This window comes from Cydia fagiglandana, chromosome 27, assembly GCF_963556715.1.
Source record: "Cydia fagiglandana chromosome 27, ilCydFagi1.1, whole genome shotgun sequence".
Lineage (NCBI taxonomy): Eukaryota > Metazoa > Arthropoda > Insecta > Lepidoptera > Tortricidae > Cydia > Cydia fagiglandana.
In genome coordinates, this window is record NC_085958.1 from 5,427,339 (window position 1) to 5,447,506 (window position 20,168).

The following is a 20,168-nucleotide window of genomic DNA, read 5'->3' on the forward strand; positions in this document are numbered from 1 at the left end:
TTAAAAATTCAAGGTACTATTTATTTTCGATACGCATATAAGTATTGAAACTTTTGGCCTAAAATGGAACGGAGTGTCCCCCACTGTTATATTTTCAGCGCATACCACGTTTTATATAACATACGGTTACGGATGCATGCATCCAAAATGCTGATATTAATGGAACTCATTTAATTTTCACGAAAAACCTGGTTTCAAACATGCACGTCGTAACCATTACATAAATAAAAAAACCGGCCAAGTGCGAGTCGGACTCGCGTTCCAAAGGCTCCGTACATTACCCAATTTTTAACAATGGGCCCGATTCGGATTTTGAAATAGACATCTATTAGACATCTTTTAGATATCACCAAGATACGATTATACGATATGTTTAAGATCTAACCTGTCAAATTTGACATTTGCGCGATTCTGGAGATACTCTTGAACCGTTTCCACAGGATATGACTTAGAGATCCAATTCACATCTAATAGATATCTTACTCTATATAACTTAAAAGTGACATTGGTTGCCCGAATTGTGCTGCAAAAGAGAACTAGTTGATATCTAAACTATAACGTATCTAGAATGGATCTAGTACGTGTCGTCTCTTGTGAATATCTTGAAGTTAATACGGCAGATTGTATTTTTTATATGTAAAACGCGAATGAATTGCCTTTAAAAAACCGGTAGGGGTCGGATCAAAACTAAGTAATTAGTCTGACTCACGCTTGACTGCATATTTCTAATAGGTTTTTCTGTCATATAATGTAAAGAACTATTTTGTATAAAATCAAAATTTAAGACTCAGTAGTTTCGGAGATAAAGGAGGGGAATGGTCATTACTGGTGATGAGAGAGATGTCCGTCTTTGGGTCACGAATTTACATATGTGTTCCAAATTTCAACTAAATTGGTCCAGTACTTTTGGAGAAAATGGGCTGTGACAGACGGACAGACAGACGCACGGGTGTTCCTATAAGGTTTCCGTTTTTTCCTTTTGAGCTACGGAACCCTAAAAATAATTATGCCCGATAATCTAACATTTTTATAACAATTTTGCAACAGTATCATAATATATTATCTTTATGGACATTTGCCTAAACTGAATTTTTTGGGACTATTAGTGTCCAAGGTTATCAGCTGTGTAATTTCTAACTATAGGCCAAATAAGTACTTTTTAGAGTTCCGTACCTAAAGGGTAAAAACGGGACCCTATTACTAAGACTCCACTGTCTGTCTCTCCGTCTGACCGTCTGACTGCCTGTCTGTCCGTCCGTTTCTATGTCTATCACCAGGCTGAATCTCATGAAACGTGATAGATGAAATTTTTACAGATGAAGTATTTCTGTGGCCGCTATAACAACAAATACTAAAAAGTACGGAACCCTTGGTGAGCGAGTCCGACTCGCACTTGCCCGGTTTTTCACAATGCGCAACTCAACTTACTTCATAATATGTAATTTTCCACTTCACTACGAGGCATATTCCGATTATAATCACTGATTATGAATTTGATAAGGATTTGTTTAATTTAAAATCAGAAATTATTTAGGTAGGTATTTTATTTTCATTAATAAAGTATAGGGATGTTAATACATTGTGTTTCAGAGGGCCTACCGCGAAAACCGAAATTCGCAAATTGCGGGGATCTTCCTGTTTTACTCCAATGAAGGCGTAATTAGAGTGACAGAGAAAAATGCCCGGTTATAGCCCAGTTCATGTATCTTTTTTTAGTCAATAAATAAATATTATTAAAATTAGTTAAAAAAAAAAAATATTCAAAAGGTTCACATAAATACCACTCTTCTTCCTCGCGTTAATCCAGCATTTTGACACGGCTCATGGGAGCCTGGGGTCCGCTTGGCAACTAATTAGAATGGCATTAGATTTTACGAAAGCGACTGCCATCTGGCCTTCCAACCCAGAGGGTAAACGAGACCTTTATTGGGATGAGACCGGTTTCCTCACGATGTTTTCCTTCACCGAAAAGCGATAGGTAAATATCAAATGATCTTCCGTACATAAGTTTCGAAAAACTCATTGCTATGAGCCGGGGTTTGAACCCGCGACCTCCGGATTGAAAGACGCACGCTCTTACCGCTAGGCCACCAGCGCTTCATTTAACATAAATACCACTACCTAATTTAAATACTTCTACCCTGTAAAAATGCTATTGCTGATATTTGCTGAATGGAGCTGACAAGTCATATAACAAATCTAGATCAAATCCATAACTTAAGTCTCCTTAAAGGGGTCCACTGATTAACAGTCCGCCGGACGGTATCGGCCTGTCAGAACAAAATTTTGACAATTCCGAACTGACAGGCCGATACCGTCCGGCGGATAATTAATCAGTGGGCCCCTTAATATTTAAACTGGTTGCATGTGCGTTTCTGAACTTGATGATGGGAGAACGCTCTTTTTTGTTGTAACATGTGATATATTTATTATTATTTTTTGGTTGGTTTAATGTCCCACTGCTGGGCAAAGGCCTGTCCTTTCCTCAACGCAACCCTGTGGCTTGCACCATATATTATATTATATTATATATTATATTATTATAGAACATTCTTACACAGATTGACTAAGTCCCAAAGTAAGCACATGGTATAATAATATACTCCGCCTGGTACTCTCTTCCCGTCTTTTCGTGGTCACGTGACTGACACAAGCCTACGTCATCACGCGACAGCGCTACATGATAATATGCGATAGCGCTATATATAGCGGCCATGTTATTGTGACGTGGGCTTGTGTCACTCTGGGAAGAGAAGGTGGCGACACCGCGGACCCCTATTCCAGAGGGCCCTGTCATCTGGCCCGCGCCTCTGTGCTTGCCTTCACCGGCCGGCCAGAGTGGAGTCGCAAGAGCGGAACCTATGCTCCAGGTTGGAAGTGTAAAATGTCATAACGCCGGCGGCCTGCTGAACGGATCACCGGGATCTGGCTACCGCACACTCACCTCTCGACAACCTTACAGCCGCTCCGAAGTGTTGCCCTATTGTCGCACTATGCGTGCGGCCGTTGTAGGGCCCACTAAATGAGTAGGCGAGTCACCACCTGTCTTACACAATTTTGAGACTGATTGTCACGGCAGGTGTCCGCTAGTCTCTCCCATTGCCCATTATCCAGTCCATACATTCTTCAAATCTATAGCCCATGACCTTAGTTCCCATCGCAGCACACAAGTGCTGCACTGCAATAGTCTTTGCACCTGGCGGGGACCATCTCCGGATGTATCACATTGTGCGTTCGGGGATGGTATCCGCCACGTGTATCCCTTGCTTTTAGATTAAAGTGTCTTAAAGGGCCTCTGCGCTGTTGGCTTCGGCCCCACGTACGCCTCCCAAAGGTCCGGGACCCCATGGTCCAGAGATGTGGAAAGGACAAACAAATATTAATAATATAATATACCCTATATATTAATAAACTGAATCTTTTTGATTTCAGGTAAGCCAGTAGCGGTGAACTTTAAAATAAGTCTGTAAGTAGAAATATATAAAATACACAATGACCTAAGTGTCCTAGGTCAATAGCTAAACGAGATTTATGGAAATTACAATTAGGCACTTAGAGATGTATAAAGTCTCTAAATGTTGAACTACAATACAAAAATAGTAAAGGTGGCCACTGACGAGCCTTCCGACAGTGCAAATAGTGTGGCTTCAATCCAAAATTGGTCCGTGAATGTCAAAAACGTACAATGTTTAATATTACGATGCCGTCCATTTGGATGAATCAATTGTAACAGCATCCATTTGGAAGGCTCGTCAGTGGCCTGCTTAATATAAAAAAATAGTAAACAAAAATTTAAATATGTTTATCTATAGTAATATTTTGTATTGTTAAGTTATATTCAATTCGACTTTTCATATATTTTTCTTTGCGCCACCTACCGTATATTCTAATTCTTATGTCTCCGATACCCAAAGGTTGTCTGGAAGAGATCGCTCTTAAGCGATAAGACCGCCTGTTGTTACCTCTACTGTCTTTGTTTATGTTATTGTCCATTTATTGTAAACTACGTGTATGTGAGGTGTGCAATAAAGAGTATTGTATTGTATTGTATTGTAAATATACTTCAATATCTATACAGAGTAGGGTGGTTCAAAAAACATTTTTTTTATTTTCCGACGGGGCATCCCCTTATTTTGTTACACTTATTATGCTGATAAAATACACCAAGTTTCGTAATTTTATCTCCACTACAAGGGGGTGCTCAACACTTTGAAAATTTTGTATGTTGTATAAAAACCAAAAACAAAAGTATTTATTATTCAGAATTTTATTTAAGTATCTGTTTTCACGTTATTTGCACATGTGATTTATAAGTTTTTAAGTAGAAATACAGTTTTATTTCTATTTTTTATAATTTTTCAAAAGTAAGATTTTTAGAATTTCACCTAAAAAAATCATAAAAAATAGAAATAAAAATGGTTTTTTCATCAAATAACTTTTAAATCACACTTTCAAATAATGTGAAAAGTACTACTTACATAAAACTGAAAAAAAAAATTGTATTTTTGGATTTCATACAACTTTGAAAAATTTCAAAGTGTTTGAGCACCCCCTTGTAGTTGAGATAACGTTACAAAACTTGGCATATTTAGTCAACAGAACAAGTGTAACAAACTATGAGGGTGCCGCTTTTTCTAGCTGGAGTTTGAATTTTTCCCATACAAACATGAACCACCCTAATACAGAGTTGTGAATACCCGACTATTGATTCGAAATTCAGCTTCAGTTGTCGGATTGCGGTAAATGTGGTTCGGATTCAATTAATTTCAAATTAATATTTACCGTTCCGTAATGATGTTATTACACGCTTGTGTTAATTTGGGTTTAACAATTACAATTAATGTTTTATAATGATTCTGTAATTCATTAATACTTTATCATTTTTATATTATTTTAATTTGTATGTTGCAAAACCATGGAAAGTCTCTTAGTCATATATGCAGCAAGTTATATTACATATTTTGTAACATTTTAATCTTGTTATTAAATAGATATCTAGGCTCTACAAATACGATCGTGTCAGATATTTTTGCGGCCTTTGCTGCTGTGTAACATATTATTGCAGGTGACTGTACCTATGTTAACCATAGCTTTGCGCTTTCGTTTGATTCTAGTCTATAATCCCAAAAAAGGGTTTACTTGGTAGTTTTTTTTAATTTATTGCTGAAGTAATGGTTTGCCATGGTATATGATATTTTTCAAACACAATGGGTAGGATGACAGCTGTCATTTCAATTCTTTTTTTGCGAAAATTGGCGTTTTGTAGGTTATAAATTATATGAAATAGAAGAAATAGAAATAATTTTATTCGTGAGCACAAACACAAAATAAAAACTTATACTGAACAGAGAAAACATAAAAAAGAGAGAGTGCCACGAAATGGTCTCACCTCAGCATGTTGCTGGCGACTTCCAGCGCTGATCTTCCGATAAGACCATCCGGTGAAACAATCACGACAGGTAACATGAATAACAAGAAAATTATTAATATACATAAAGAATAACAACAAAATTAATATATACAAAAGACAAATATAGTAATAAGAATACAAAAGACAAAGATAGTAACATTAGAAGAGATTAGTACATTACAATAAATTATTATGTATGGTATTACTCCGTACAAAATAGCTGTTATATTATCAGGTCAAACTCATCTTGGCCGTACATTACGCTTGATATTACAGCTAGCGCCATGCGGCAGCTTCGCAAACTAAACTAAAATGACAAATGAAACAGGTCGAGTTGTTACGAACAAAAGCAATTAAAGCAATACTTTATCGATCTTACAGATTTAACTGCTTATAGACAGCCAAAAGAGGGCGAGAATAACATTTTTGAAGAATAATGCCTGTCATACTAGCCTTCGAGTTTGAAAAATATTATAGCTTGTCTTTGATCCGGAGCTGAAAATTAAGACATCCGGCTGAAAAGCTGAAAAGACGCGTGATTGCAACTAAAATATTCAGCGGGCCGACGGGCCGAGTGACGTCACGATATACGGGAGGCAAAACTGCTGAAATGGAAATCTTAAAAAAAACCGGGCAAGTGCGAGTCGGACTCGCGCACGAAGGATTCCGTACCATAATGCAAAAAAAAACGGAAAAAAATGCAAAAAAAAAACGGTCACCCATCCAAGTACTGACCCCGCCCGACGTTGCTTAACTTCGGTCAAAAATCACGTTTGTTGTATGGGAGCCCCATTTAAATCTTTATTTTATTTTGTTGTTATAGCGGCATCATCTGTGAAAATTTCAACTGTCTAGCTATCACGGTTCGTGAGATACAGCCTGGTGACAGACGGACGGACGGACGGACGGACGGACGGACAGCGAAGTCTTAGTAATAGGGTCCCGTTTTACCCTATGGGTACGGAACCCTAAAAATATATATTTAAGGCTTCGTGGGTTTAAATTCTTCTATCAGAGATGGCTGTGCGTTCCCGGTATCGTGGATATCATGATTTTGAATTTTAATTTTTTGTACGTTTTAACAAATATAAATCACTTAGGTATATGAGAAACAAACAAAGTTCTGTAGATAATAACATAAATTGTGAAGCTCCACGGGTAAAGGTACCTTATGGCGGTTGGCGTTTACTCTATTACGCCGCTCCAATACTGTTCCGGTGCTATGCGACGTAAGCGCCAGCCGCCATAAGGTAGCTTTTCAGATGGAACGTCACAATTACAGGTAATTCATAAACGAGCATTACATTTTAAATAAAAATGGATGTAAATGAAAGTACATAATAGATAAAGGACAGTTAAGTAGGTACCTTCAATGCTGCAAAAAATTTTTTCACACCACCTATTCGGAAAAGAGCTTTTTCTTCCCTGCTAGGAGGGATCAAAGTGGCACTTTTCTTCCCAGCTAGGAGGGATCAGCAAAGTAACGCTTTTCTGTACTAGCACACTGTTTTTACATTTTTTCGCACATCATTTTTTTAACTTAAATAATCTGTTTAAGCATCAGATTGTGTCAACACTAAGATTTTTTTATTTTCCTCATAGTTGATGTGAAAAGCAGTATGTGTCACATGGTATCAAAATTATTTCGTCTTGGGCGTTAACATTTGAATCCCTTCACTACGCTCAGGATTCTAGTTTAGAATCCATATCGCTTAATTCAGGATTCAATGTACGCCCTTGACGGAAATATAATTATAATTCTGATCCCTTGTAACACAAACTACTATGCCGTGTATGCTTATATACTATTATGCCGTGTTCGAACTTCAAGATATTCACAAGAGACGACACGTACTAGATCCATTCTAGATACGTTATAGTTTAGATATCAAAAAGTTCTGTTTTGCAGCGCAATTCGGGCAACTAATGTCACTTTTACGTTAGATAGAGTAAGATATCTATTAGATGTGAATTTGATCTCTAAGTCATATCCTGTGGAAATCGTTCAAGAGTATCTCCAGCATCGCGCAAATGTCAAACTTGACAGGTTAGATCTTAAACATATCGTTATCGTATCTTGGTGATGTCTAAAAGATGTCTAATAGATGTCTATTTCAAAATCCGAATCGGGCCCATTGTCACCACACCTTTGTTAGCATTAATTCCGGGAGAAGAAAAATTTTAATATACATAGAAAATGTTATTCAACCCATAAACAGGTGAAGTGGCTTGATAGTTACCCACTTATATCCAGACAGAGTCACGTGACAAGGCTAGTATGTCACAACCCTTATTCAGATAACCCAGTGACCTAATGCATCTCAGAGTTGCGAAAGTTACGAAGTTACGTGAAAACATAATGTTAACGCGTCTCAGTTACCGCACGTATTACCTCCCCTATCCACTAGATACTATGTTGTCATGTGAAATCTTGCCTATTTAATTTAACCAATGTTCTTGCCTATTTAATTTAACCAATGTTCTTGCCTATTTAATTTAACCAATGTTCTTGCCTATTTAATTTAACCAATGTTTCATGCCCACCATGACTAATTATGGTGCTGGGGCTACCGGTATAACTATTAGACTCTTGGAGGATATAACCAACGGAGACGCCATGTCTAAAATTTTCGGTACAAAATAGTCTGCCGTTTTTTGCGGGGGACGGGCACATCAAATGTATAGTCATGTCAGATGTCAGATAAACGTCAGTCCATACATATGGTTGACATGAGGTTGACCGTTGGCCGCCTATTTTCGACAGAGGGGAACGCCTGTTAATGGCGGCTCCAAGACTTGACTTGACGTTTCCGCGATTCTGGAGGTCCTCTTGAACGATTTCGACAAGTTATGACTTAGATATCCAAGTCACATCTAGTCGATATCTAATGTAAATCTAGTTGATCTCTATATCGTACCTAGATCTTGTGATTATCTCGTTTCCCGAATACGCGTGTATGTTACTGTAAAAGCTCGAAGTACGGCAAAACCTAGGTCTTACCGGTAAATCCTAGTTTTTACCGATGCCGATCGGTAAAAGTCCGAAATATTAAATCTTACTAGTTTACTTCGGGCTTTTACCAACACCGATATGGTAAATCCTAGGTCTTACCACGGCGACCGGTAAGTAGCCTACTAGCTTGTGCATACAATACTACCGACATTTATACTTGGCCGTGTTTTTACTTTCCTCGTATTTGAAATAAAAAGTAGTGTGTTTGACTCGGGTGAAAGGCACCATTTCTTGCACTATAGTGGGGCAAAGAGCCATTGTTCGCGCCATGATCGATATCAAGCCTTAAGACCGAGTGAGGAATGTCAAGATTAGAGATGCAACGGATAGTTGTTTGGCCGGATTACGGATACCGGATATCCGGCCTGGACACTGGCCGAATATCCGGTATCCGGCCGCCGGATATTCGGCCGGCGGAGCTATACCTACATTTCGGTTTTTCAGGTGCGCATTCTGCAGGTTTGACCTGTTTCCGAGTAAACGTTCGCGCGGACTCATTTCTAGGTTCGAAATGAGTGCGCGTGTAAGTCAGTGGAATGATTAAATTGTTTTAAAATAATAAACAAGTACGATTATGACCGTGTCTGTTTCTTAAATCCAATTTATTTACTCCGAAATCAAGCAATGTTACTATGCGGTATCCGGCCGGATATAAGGTCACTATCCGGTATCCGGCCGGATAGTAAAATGATGGCCGGATAGGCCGGTTACCGGATAGTAACCGGATATCCGGTGCATTACTAGTCAAGATCCGACGCCGCACTAAGGTGCAAGACGTGGGATATGTACCGTGCGTGAGGGTGTACACTACACAATATATTTTTAACTACGATCTATCTAGTGCGCGGGATCTGTGGTTGCGCCAGACGCAGGGAATGAAAGATTAATTGTGTACTCCTCCTACTTTTGCTTCCATAACTACTTATTTATGCTTTAATTTCTGGGCACAGAGCTTTGCTTAATGTTTGCCAAAAAAACGTTGATAAAAATATTTAGGTATGGTTTAAATAAGAAAATTTAATTCTATTTAAAACCTACGTGGTAAACGTACCAAGTGAAAGTGGGTTCCGTACCCAAAGGGTTTAAACGGGACCCTATTACTATAAGACTCCGCTGTCTGTCTTTCTGTCTGTTACTAGGCTGTAACTCGAGAAACACGATAGATCTTGACAGTTGAAATTTTCACAGATGATGTATTATTTCTGTTACCGCTTTAATAACAAACACTGAAAACAAAATATGTTTAATAAATATTTAAGTCCCATACAAAAAACGTGATTTTTTGCCGTTTTTTGCGTAACGGTACGGAACCCTTCGTGTGCGAGTCCAACTCGCACTTGGCCGATTTTTATGAAAACTATTTTTTCCGTATATTTTGCTGCCCCTACCCACTCTAGACTTCATTATCTCACAGGTCTTTCGGTCTGTCATATTTGTCTAAAACAAGACCACAAAGAAGTGACCGCCATAAAAGGGCGTAAGCGACATCTATTTTCCATACATTTCATATATCATATACCTATATGATTCCGTTTAATATTTGGCATTTTGCCACGGGTAATGGTAGTCTGGGGTCCGCTTGACAACTAATCCCAAGAATAGACGTAGGCATTAGTTTTTACGAAAGCGACTGTCATCTGAACTTCCAACCCAGAGGGGAAACTAGGTCTTATTGGTCCGGCTTCCTCACGATGCTTTCCTTCGCCGAAAAGCGACTGGTAAATATCAAATGATAAATATCAAAAATTATATTGTAAATAAGTTCCGAAAAACTCATTGGCGTGAGCCGGGGTTTGACCCGCGGCCTCCGGATTGAAAGTCGGATGCACTTACCGCTATAAACGCTTTTTAGGGTTCCGTACCTCAAAAGGAAAAAACAGAACCCTTATAGGATCACTCGTGCGTCTGTCTGTCTGTCCATCTGTCACAGCCCATTTTCTCCGAAACTACTGGATCAATTAAGTTGAAATTTGGTACACATATGTAAATTTGTGACCCAAAGGCCGACATGTAATGTAAACAAATGAATTTTAAATATGGGGGCCACTTTTGGGGGATAAATGAGAAAATGAAAAAATAAAGTTTTTTTTTAAATATATCGTGTTACATATCAAATGAAAAAGCTCAATGTGAGAATTTAAAATATATTTTTTTTGTAATTTTAGAATAAACAGTTTAGAAGTAATTCAAGTAAATAGGCAAAAAATAACCATTCCCCCCCTTTATCTCCGAAACGACTGGGTCTAAAATTTTGTAAAAAATACATAAAATAGGTCTTTACCTATAGATGTTAGGAAAACCTATTAGAAATATGTAGTCAAGCGTGAGTCGGACTAATTACTTAGTTTTTGATCCGACCCCTACGGGTTTTTTAAAGGCAATTCACTCGCGTTTTACGTATAAAAAAACATTGTTTTTTAATGGAATAATATACGGAACCCTTGGAACGCGAGTCCGACTCGCACTTGACCGGTTTTTTTTTCACAGAACCACTAATACCATACTATAAATGCGAAAGTAAGTCTGTAGCCATAATATTTGACGTATCTTAAAGTTCGAATCGCGCTGTATGGTTCCTTTTTCGGTATAGCGACACATAAATATTTACATAATGTATGTGTAAACTTGTTTATGACGGTCCTCGCATGACTGGAATTTTAATGTTACACTATTATGATAGGGCTAGTGAAATATTCACTGTTTTCACCTAATATACAGGGTGTAAGAGAAATAGGGCCCGATTCGGATTTTGAAATAGACATCTATTAGATATATTTTAGACATCACCAATATGCGATAACGATATGTTTAAGATCTAACCTGTCAAATTTGACATTTGCGCGATTCTGGAGATACTTTTGAACGATTTCCATAGGATGATATAACTTAGAGATCCAATAATATTATCTTACTCTATCTAACGTAAAAGTGACATTGGTTGTCCGAATTACGCTGCAAAAGAGAACTAGTTGATATCTAAACTATAACGTATCTAGAATGGATCTAGTATGTGTCGTCTCTTGTGAATATCTTGTAGTTCGAATACGGCAGATAGTATGGATAATTTTAAGGGTATATTCGGTATTGTGTTCTGATTGAAGAAACTGGCCAAGTGCGGGTCGGACTCGCGCACGAAGGGTTCCATACTATTACGCAAAAAACAGCAAAAATATTACTCTGTTGTATGGGAACCGCACTTAAATATTTATTCTATTATGTTTTTAGTATTTATTGTTATAGCGGCAAAAAAATACATCATCTGTGAAAATTTCAACTGCCTAGTTGTTATCACGGTTCATGAGATACATCCTAGTGACAGACAGACGGACAGAGGAGTCTTAGTAATAGTGTCCCGTTTTTATCCTTCGGGTACGGAACCCTAAAAAACACCTTCATTTTTTAAAGTCAGTTAAAAAACCTGCAAAGGTATGTTGAAGCAGTTTGTTCTTCAAAAATGGTCCCTCTAGACGTTTTAATGTCGCTGTAAATCTTATCTTATCTTATTTGGACTATGAAGATAAACCTTTATTTATTATCTGCTGCCATTTACTTATGGCATATAAAATATTTTAGACATAACACAATATTTATATTTTATATTGCTACCCAAAGGTTGTCTGGAAGATATCGCTTTTTAGCGATAAGACCGCCTGTTGTTACCTAGTCTTAAGCTTGTATTTCACATTTTGTATTTTTTAACTTTATGGAGCAACAAAGGATATTTACTTACTTACATATTATTATTAAGTCTATTTAATATCACACATAATATGTACACTTGTACAAGGGGCCGATTTTTGAATTTCGATTGCTCGTTTTCGTCACTCGAATATCGGTGGAAAACGGCGACGTGCCAATTTTTGAAATACGAGCGATCGAAATTTGGAATCTAGTGGTATTGACCACTCGATTTCAATTCTATTAGTAGAATTTAAATGCCTAGTAGTGGATATATTATCTAATGAAATACACGAAATCGAGTGATCGAAATTCAAAAATCGGCCCCCAGTATTAAAACATACAGAGTGGTTAAAAAATAACTGCATTCCCGTTGCCAGATAGGTTTTCGGATTATACTGAGCAACGTTTACTACGGGACCAACCCCGAAATCGCGGATTTATATAAGATATTAATCTTATATAAAATCTGATACTTATATAAACGAGTAGGGACGAGATGCATAAATATCAATAACATCAAAAAATCATAAAAGTACATATGGTGCTACATTACCGCACTAGTGCGGTAATGTAGCACATTACGTAACTATATCGATATTTTAAATAGCCATAATATTATTATGTACTGTAAAACGTTGTACGATACTTGTGCGAATAAAAAATTCGCAACACGTGTCGATTTAAAACACTCCCTTCGGCCATGTTTTAATTTCCGCACTTGCATCGTAATTTACTTATAAAATTCAAAACGCCAACAATAATAAGACTACGAAATCACCCAAGGACCGTAGCGCCCGTAGCACCGCTACGCGCAGCTACGAATCTTCGTAGCATCCCAGTGTTATTCCGAGTCTGCTACGGCGCGCACGTCTCTCTCTTCGTCTACCTGTCTCTCTCTGTGTCTTCGAAATTTAAAATCCTTCGAAATCAAAAAGCAATATTAAGTTAAGTGTTGAATTTTGAGTGTTCCGTGCGATTTTTTTATGGATTCAGTTTTTTTTTCGGAGTGTTATGTAACAGGTATGTATGGGTTGCGTTCACTTGAATTTAGGTATTTTTTGAGTGCGAATTTAAATAATATGTTTTTTATGACGTATTGCCCAAAAGTTTACATTTAAAGTATGTTAGTTTTAAGTTTTAAAACATTATATATTAATAGATAAATATTTTAAATTGCATAACAAATTTTACTGTAGGTACATATGGTACTTTACCGCACTAGTGCGATAATTAGCACATTACGTAACTAGGTCAAAAATTTAAAGGGTCATTATGTACTGTAAAACGATACACGACATGTGCAAATAGGTGCTTCCTATTTTCCGCACTTTTGTATCGTAATGTAGGTACTAATAATTAATATACATATACCAACACAAAAATAAACATATTTGTTATGAAACTTATAAATGTAGTAAATACCTATAGAGTTTTATAACGATATTCAGAAATATCTGTTAAATTTAATAAACCGTTTCTCCTTATCGGTCGACTTGATATTTTAGTTTTAGAATTGTTTTTTTTTTTGTTAGAAAGGGACAAACATAACTCAGGTTTTAGAGTCAGACCAAGAAAAGTCTGCAGCGGATTTTATAGTCCACGCAGTGCACGTGTTATTTTAAACGTCAAACTTCCATGAAATTAGGATGATAAATATTCAATGCACCAATTTTAAGGTATCGCGTCTAATGGTATTCCGTAGAAACCGGGCAAGTGCGAGTCGGACTCGCGCACGAAGGGTTCCGTACCAAACAAAAAAAAGCAAAAAGAAAACGGTCACCCATCCAAGTACTGACCCCTCCCGACGTTGCTTAACTTTGGTCAAAAATCACGTTTGTTGTATGGGAGCCCCATTTAAATCTTTATTTTATTCTGTTTTTAGTATTTGTTGTTATAGCGGCAACAGAAATACATCATCTGTGAAAATTTCAACTGTCTAGCTATCACGGTTCGTGAGATACAGCCTGGTGACAGACGGACGGACGGACGGACGGACAGCGAAGTCTTAGTAATAGGGTCCCGTTTTACCCTTTGGGTACGGAACCCTAAAAATCACCAAATATCATGGATGTAGTATTAGAGAATTATCCATAAACTAGGAAATATACTTCGACTTTGCGTGACATGGGTACATCGTGCTCTATGGAGCCCTATATTTCCTGTACCAAATAAGCTGTCATTCTAGCTGTCTATCTATCTATCGGAGGGTTTTTCAACAGGGGATCCAATTTATAGCATCAGCCGCCGCCATACCGCCAAAATGGCGGCAAAAAAAAATTGTATACCTTTTATTTGGCCACCCTGTAACTAATATGTTGTTTATTTATTTATATGTTTATATATGTATATATATTTCGGGGATCTCGGAAACGGCTCCAATAATTTCGATGAAATTTGCTATATCGGGGTTTTCAGGGGCGATAGACCGATCTAGCTAGGTCTTAAACGCGCATTTTTGAGTTTTTATATGATTTTCGAGCAAAGGTCGGTATCGCAGATCTTCTTCTTCTTGATCGGGTCACTCTTGACAGAGCGGTCGTGGCCATCATTGGAAGTCTCCCTTTGTGACACGTTTGACGGCTCGCCTCCACTCCTCCCTGACGGCTGCGCGTTTAGCGCATTCGTGCAAGGGACCGTCCATTGCTGCCTTTACTTGGTCCGTCCACCTCATGGGCGACCTTCCTCGCAGATACTTAATACTAAACGTAATACGATTAAGCGATACTGTATTTAAATACAATAGGTATACACACTTGTTTGCCACCAAACTTAAGTGTAATCTCAAACTCTAAATCCGATTAGCAGGGACCCGATTTCATTACATAATAATTAATTTTGCGTAGCGGTTAGTGGATAAATCATTCAGGGACGGGTTGGGTTTGGGTTAGCCGACTGCGAAAAGGAGGTTCCCTACACTGCCTACACGAAGATACTTTGATTCAATTTGAGTAGTTTGATCAATATTATTTTATATTATTAGTCTAACATTAACCCTCTACTAGGCTGAAAGTTCAAAAATGACAATCGAATATCACTGCCGTATTCGAACTTCAAGATATTCACAAGAGACGACACGTTCTAGATTCATTCTAGATACGTTATAGTTTAGATATCAACTAGTTCTCTTTTGCAGCGCAATTCGGGCAACCAATGTCACTTTTACATTAGATAGGGTCAGATATCTATTATATGTGAATAAGATCTCTAAATCATATTCTGTGGAAATCGTTCAAGAGTATCTCCAGAATCGCGCAAATGTCAAATTTGACAGGTTAGATCTTAACATATCGTTATCGTATCTTGGTTATGTCTAAAAGATGTCTATTTCATAATCCGAATCGGGCCCTCAGTCTTTCCAAGTCTTACTTACCGAAAATAGAACACATTACATGTTTGAAATGCCTCCCTTAGCCTGGTAAAGGGTAAATATGGTAAAATTTCCGAGAAAAAAATTAAACGTATTTTTATGACGTTAAAACAAAATAAATACAAAAATAAAACACGTTCAAACTTCGGGAATAGAGACTTGTGACGTCATATTTATTATTTATTTACAAAATTAAAAATACTTGACCTATTTGCAGGTTAGTGGTTATGGCGCCATCGCTCGAAAAGATTGCACCATACCTTTGGCTTATAGTCGAGTAGATGGCGTTAGTATTAATATTAAACAATTTAACACATATCAGTGAATGAATAAGGATCAAAGTAAAATGGCGTTCTAACAGTTTTAATCTTCTGTCGAAAGCTGGCAGTAGATTTACTGTGGCTACACAATTTACTTTGACAATCCGCCTCTATTTTAAATTATCTTTGGTCGGATCAAAATTATTTTCATCAAATTTAAATCACAATTTGTTAAATCAGAATCGAGTTCTATTTTTAATACTTGGCCAGGCCCGGGTTTCCCTTAAATACAAAATACTTAAGTATACAACTTGTAGGTATACAATATAGTTAAGTATATAAGAGACTTGTATAATGTTTATAATCCTCTCATTTTAACAAAACCTTCCGCAAAATTTGGTATTCACCAACCAAAGTCCACCTATTCGACCTATTTATAATAGCAATACGTCCTATAATACTATGAAATTCGAATAGAGTTACGCCCTTCTTAAAATGATCGATCCGACGCCTCCATCTCATTTAAATCGGTTTAAACAAAAGAGGACTCTGTCTCGTTTAACATAAAGTCTATTATTGAGTGAAGTGAGATTTCGTTTTAATTATTATAAGGTACGGTAATTTTATATAGTATCGAGCTTTTTGTTAAATATTAAGGTAAAGTGATGAAAGAACAATTTGCCTTAATTGTCATTAACATAATTGGAAATTTTAAATACTTAATTAATATTTAGTTACACAAACGGGTCTACCGCGATATAATTTCATTGTTTTTACCTTAAATTTCAAAGTTTCAGCTGAGTTGCATACAAGTGGAAGTCCTTTTCTAACAAAAGCTGTCAAAAATAAAAAATAAGTTTAAAAACTAAAACCCGACTACTGCAAATCGCGCTCTAAAAAGTATGAAACAAGATAGAATTCTTATCTAAAATTATCAAGCAGGAAATATTATAAATATTACCATTTTTTTTTATATAAAAATAAAACGTAATATAATTTACTGAATTTTTTTTATATTTACAGAGATTCAGAGGATCGCCGTGGTCGCATGCCACGATTATAAACTTAAAAGTAATGTGGCATACGACCACGGCTATCCTCTGAATCTCTGTAAATATATAAAAAATTCAGTAAATTATATTACGTGTTATTTTTATATAAAAAAAAATGGTAATATTTATAATATTTCCTGCTTGATAATTTTAGATAAGAATTCTATCTTGTTCCATACTTTTTAGAGCGCGATTTGCAGTAGTCGGGTTTTAGTTTTTAAACTTATTTTTTATTTAATTAATTTTGGGGTCATGATTTCGTTACTAACTTTTTGAAGTCACTTTATATTACTTTTGCGCGGGCGTCCTCAGTACAGAAATGCACGCAGAGCGCCGCCTATATCGGGCTACGCCCGACTCCTTTAGTGCCTATGAGGGCGCCGATGGCGGCCGTCTTTGGAACGCGTCCGTCGGGCTCCGCCCGACTCTTTTAGTATGAGGGCGCCGAAGGCGCCCGGCTTTGGAACGCGTACGTCGAGCTACGCCCGACACATTTAGTATGAGGGCGCCGAAGGCGCCCGGCTTTGGAACGCGTATGTCGGGCTACGCCCGAGTCTTTTAGTATGAGGGCGCCGAAGGCACCCGGCTTTGGAACGCGTATGTCGGGCTACGCCCGACTCGTTTAGTCTGGGGGCGAAGAAGGTGCCCGGCTTTGGAACGCGTACGTCGGGCTACGCCCGACTCTTTTAGTCTGGGGGCGAAGAAGGTGCCCGGCTTTGGAACGCGTACGTCGGGTTACGCCCGACTCTTTTAGTATGAGGGCGCCTTCGGCGCCCGGCTTTGGAATGCGTACGTCGGGCTCAGCCCGAGTCTTCGAGTATGAGGGCGCCGAAGGCGCCCGGCTTTGGAACGCGTACGTCGAGCTACGCCCGACACATTTAGTATGAGGGTGCCGAAGGCGCCCGGTTTTGGAACGCGTTTGTCGGGCTACGCCCGACTCTCTTCGTATGAGGGCGCCGAAGGCGCCCGGCTTTGGAACGCATACGTCGGGCTACGCCCGACACTTTTAGTATGAGGGCGCCGAAGGCGCCCGGCTTTGCATTGCGTACGTCGGGCTCCGCCCGACTCTTTTAGTATGAGGGCGCCGAAGGCGCCCGGCTTTGGAACGCGTGCGTCGGGCTACGCCCGACTCTTTTAGTATGAGGGCGCCGAAGGCGCCCGGCTTTGGAACGCGTACGTCGGGCTACGCCCGACTCTTTTAGTATGAGTGCGCCGAAGGCGCCCGGCTTTGGAACGCGTATGTCGGGCTACGCCCGACTCTTTTGGTCGGGGGGCGAAGAAGGTGCCCGGCTTTGGAACGTGTACGTCGGGCTACGCCCGACACTTTTAGTATGAGGGCGCCTTCGGCGCCCGGCTTTGGAACGCGTATGTCGGGCTACGCCCGACTCTTTTAGTATGAGGGCGCCGAAGGCGCCCGGCTTTGCAACCGGTATGTCGGGCTCCGCCCGACTCTTTTAGTATGAGGGCGCCGAAGGCGCCCGGCTATGGAACGTGTACGTCGGGCTACGCCCGACACTTTTAGTATGAGGGCGCCGAAGGCGCCCGGCTTCGGAACGTGTACGTCGGGCTACGCCCGACACTTTTAGTATGATAGCGCCGAAGGCGCCCGGCATCGGAACGCGTACGTATCTTCTAAAAAAATTGACTGTTTCATACATTTTGGCTGATCAGGACTTCTATACCTATTCACGTTATAAAATGTTGCAGGACATTAAAAAAACACCATGTATAGCGGCCAAACAAATTTCTTTTGAAAAAACCTTCTTGTATCGCCGTAGTCGCGTAACACGCGGATAGAAACCAGAGCGCTTGTAGCTAACCGAAAATTTAATGTTTTATCTGGCGCATGCAAGCAAAGCCGGGTGCAAACGCTAACAACATTTATATATTTGAAATGTGCTAATTGAGCTCTTTCCAATGATGTATAACACGTCATCATTACTTAATTTTAGTTTTTTGGTTCCTGACTTTATGACCTCTAGAGGGCGCAGTGTTCATTTTTTTGGGACGCCATATAGCCTATAACCAGCGGACGATTAAGACGATTCGAATGACACATCGTTTGTTAAATTATAATAAGTACTTTAGAAGTTATGAGGGAACAGATGAACATACATACATACATACATACATACCCACATACATACCGGTCAAAATCATAACCCTCCTTTTGCGTTGCCGTAGTCGGGTAAAAAGTGACATCCGCTTGTATTACAAGTTACAAGCTTTTTAGGAACGGGCCCCTGTTCATTACCCGACTACGGCAACGCAAAAGGAGGGTTATGATTTTGACCGGTATGTATGTGGGTATGTATGTATGTATGTATGTATGTTCATCTGTTCCCTCATAACTTCTAAAGTACTTATTATAATTTAACAAACGATATGTCATTCGAATCGTCTTAATCGTCCGCTGGTTATAGGCTATATGGCGTCACAAAAAAATTAACACTGCGCCCTCTAGAGGTCATAAAGTCACGAACCAAAAAACTAAAATTAAGTAATGATGATGTGTTATACATCATTGGAAAGATCTCGATTAGCACATTTCAAATATATACATATTGTTAGCTTTTGCACCCGGCTTTGCTTGCATACGCCAGATAAAACATTAATTTATCGGTTAGGTGATTCGAACTATGAATCTACAAGCGCTCTGGATTATATCCGCGTGTTACGCGACTACGGCGATACAAGAAGGTTTTTGCAAAAGAAATTTGTTTGGCCGCTATACATGGTGTTTTTTTAATGACCTGCAATATTTTATTTATAACGTGAATAGGTATAGAAGTCTAGATCAGCTAAAAGGTATGAAAGAGCCATACAAGAGACGGACGAGGCACGCTGTCCGTACGAAGCTGGCTGTACGCGTTTCAAAGCCGGGCGCCTTCGGCGCCCTCATATTAAAAGAGTCGGGCGTAGCCCGACATACGCGTTCCAAAACCGGGCGCCTTCGGCGCCCTCATACTAAAAGAGTCGGGCGTAGCCCGACATACGCGTTCCAAAGCCGGGCGCCTTCGGCGCCCTTACACTAAAAGTGTCGGGCGTAGCCCGATGTACGCGTTCCAAAGCCGGGCGCCTTCGGCGCCTTCATACTAAAAGAGTCGAGCGGAGCCCGACGTACGCGTTGCAAAGCCGGGCGCCTTCGGCGCCCTCATACTAAAAGTGTGTAGCCCGACGTACGCGTTCGAAAGCCGGGCGCCTTCGGCGCCCTCATACTAAAAGAGTCGGGCGTAGCCCGACGTACGCGTTCGAAAGCCGGGCGCCTTCGGCGCCCTCATACTAAAAGAGTCGGGCGTGGCCCGACATACGGGTTGCAAAGCCGGGCGCCTTTGGCACCCTCATACTAAAAGTGTCGGGCGTAGCCCGACGTACGCGTTCGAAA

General features: G+C 39.3%; 1 protein-coding gene across 4 annotated transcripts in view; it reads left to right on the top strand.

Moving 5' to 3' along the window:
- Positions 1–20,168, top strand: part of LOC134677883 (synaptotagmin-7) — an 836,427-nt gene that overhangs the window by 331,892 nt on the left and 484,367 nt on the right. The window contains exon 1 of one of the 4 annotated variants that reach the window (XM_063536322.1): positions 12,964–13,124. The exons of the other annotated variants lie outside the window; for them this stretch is intronic. The gene's annotated coding sequence lies outside the window, so the exon portion shown is untranslated. Of the gene's footprint in view, positions 1–12,963; positions 13,125–20,168 lie in introns of those variants that run through there. 4 annotated transcript variants of the gene reach the window in all.